Source organism: Oncorhynchus gorbuscha, unplaced genomic scaffold, assembly GCF_021184085.1.
Source record: "Oncorhynchus gorbuscha isolate QuinsamMale2020 ecotype Even-year unplaced genomic scaffold, OgorEven_v1.0 Un_scaffold_172:::fragment_2:::debris, whole genome shotgun sequence".
In the NCBI taxonomy this organism is placed as follows: Eukaryota; Metazoa; Chordata; class Actinopteri; order Salmoniformes; family Salmonidae; genus Oncorhynchus; species Oncorhynchus gorbuscha.
In genome coordinates, this window is record NW_025744874.1 from 39303 (window position 1) to 42084 (window position 2782).

Sequence of the window (2782 nt, forward strand, 5' to 3'; positions counted from 1 at the left end):
GGGAATTTCCGGGACAGCGGAAAAATGACCTAAATCTTATTATTTTTGTAAAACGGAAACCGAATGTCCGACAAAGTTCATTTGATGACTTCCTGGTAGGTCCGGCCCTGCCGCTCGGCCCGACGCCGTCCGCGAATTTTAGAAACGATTTCGGACGTCTAGTAAGGGACCGTACATTTGCAATATGGACTTTCTCACTAACCATACAGGTACTGCCGAAATCTTCCCTTAAGGTATGTAATACCTACGTGGCAAATGAGCTTAAAAAACTGTAGTTGCTGTATCGAAACCCTTGAATGAAATCTATGAAAGTTAGGCAGAGCAATGGCAGGGCCATGTGTCGATCCCATCGAGACATTTAACAAATCTGTTGTCAGGCAGAGTTGTCTCAAGTGCTTGATGCGGTGTGGGTTCAAATCCCACCATTGAGTTTGCTCTTGGAAAAGCTATTCTTCAATACATGAATCTTATCAGTTTCTCTAGGATTGTGGAGGGATTCTATATTCATGTGGGGCCATGCAAGAGAGGAAATATGTTTTGTGAAGAGGTTGGTGTTTTGATCCACACATGTAGTTCATCGCCTTCACCACCAAGATACCAATTCCTGTGCTCTCGCGGTGGAATATAGAATCTTAACAGTGTTTGTGAAAGTCAAAATCTTCCAATGCCATAATACAGTACAGAATTGTACCGGTTACACGATGAGGATGGGATTCAAACCCATGCATGCAGAGCACAATGGATTAGCAGTCCATCGCCTTAACCACTCGGCCACCTCATCATGTAATACCTACGTGGCAAATGACCTTAAAAAACTGTAGTTGCTGTATCGAACCCTTGAATGAAATCTATGAAAGTTAGGCAGAGCAATGGCAGGGCCAAGTGTCGATCCCATCGAGACATTTAACAAATCTGTTGTCAGGCCGAGTTGTCTCAAGTGCTTGATGCGGTGTGTTGAGGTGTCGGTTCAAATACCAGCATTGAGGTTGCCCTTGGAAAAGCTATTCTTCAATACATGAATCTTATCAGTTTCCCTAGGATTGTGGAGGGATTCTATATTCATGTGGGGCCATGCAAGAGAGGAAGTATGTTTTGTGAAGAGGTTGGTGTTTTGATCCACACATGTAGTTCATCGCCTTCACCACTAAGATACCAATTCCTGTGCTCTCACGGTGGCAGTCGGCCATCTTACCAGTGTTTGTGAAAGTCAAAATCTTCCAATGCCATAATAAAGTATAGAATTGTACTGGTTACACGATGAGGATGGGATTCGAACCCATGCATGCAGAGCATAATGGATTAGCAGTCATCGCCTTAACCACTCAGCCACCTCATCCTGTAACACCTACGTGGCAAATAACCTTAAAAAACTGTAGTTGCTGTATCGAAACCCTTGAATGGTCTCTATGAAAGTTAGGCAGAGCAATGGCAGGGCCATGTGTCGATCCCATCGAGACGTTTAACAAATCTGTTGTCAGGCCGAGTTGTCTCAAGTGCTTGATGCGGTGTGTTGGATCAAATCACACCATTGAGGTTGCCCTTGGAAAAGCTATTCTTCAATTCATGAATCTTATCAGTTTCTCTAGGATTGTGGAGGGATTCTATATTCATGTGGGGCCATGCAAGAGAGGAAGTATGTTTTGTGAAGAGGTTGGTGTTTTGATCCACACATGTAGTTCATCGCCTTCACCACTAAGATACCAATTCCTGTGCTCTCGCGGTGGCAGTCGGCCATCTTACCATCTCTTACCATCTCTGCATGTCTGGCAGACATATCAGTGTGGATGACGGATCACCACCTCAAGCTGAACCTCGGCAAGACTTCATCATGTCCATTAGGTGATGTTTTTTCACTATAGAATCATATTGCAAGTGCACGTGCATTTGCAATGTGGTTCAATGGACAATTACCATATGAAATTTGACATGCTCAAAAATCCTGCAGAAATACAAAATTGACTGGCCAGATGAACTCGGGATGGCCTGACAGTGATAGTTGCTCCTTTCCATCGCTCGTTGTGTTGACTTCATCATGTCCATTTTGTGATGTTTTTACACTATAGAATCATATTGCAAATGCACGTGCATTTGCAATACGTTTCAATGTGCATTTACCATATGAAATTTGACATGCTCAAAAATGCTAAATTGACTGGTCTGATGAACACAGGATGGCCGAGCAGTGAGAGTCGTACCTTTCCATCACTCGTTGTGTTGATTTCATCATGTCCATTTGTTTATGTTTTCTCACTTTTGCAAAGTCACTGTGCATTTGCAATATGGTTCAATGGGCAGGTACCATCATGAATTTGTCATGCTATAAAAATCCTGCAGGAATGTGAAATTGACTGGCCCGATGAACTCGGGATGGCTGGGCAGTGATTCTGGTTCATCTCAATGGCTCGTTAGGGTTGATTTCAGAATGTCACTTTTGGTGATGGTACCTCACTGTTTAAACATATTGCAAATGGACAAGAGTCACCAGCAAGTCACCGTCCATCAGTCAATTAGATATCATTCTGACACCAAACTGATACAAACTGACACTAAACCCACTTTTTTCCAACCTGTTTCGTAGCCAACTATCACATACTTCAGAGCTGGCCCAAAATTCACAACGCCTTTGGTTCAAACCATAAAAAAAACATAAAACACGTAGTTACGTTCTAGCTGCGGGTCCATTTCTTATGTTACTTGTAGGCCTCGATGAGACGACCCCGAATCCCGAGTTTCGGCTCAATAGGTCCTTCGGTGCCCGAGTAAAACCCTAATTGGTGCTGAA

The 2782-nt window shown here is 43.3% G+C and overlaps 1 non-coding gene across 1 annotated transcript; it reads right to left on the reverse strand.

The window, feature by feature from the left end:
- Window positions 1-699: 699 nt before the first annotated feature.
- On the reverse strand, window positions 700-781 carry trnas-gcu. The gene has a single exon. It is a non-coding gene; the product is annotated as a tRNA-Ser (tRNA).
- Between the last annotated feature and the right edge of the window lie 2001 nt (window positions 782-2782).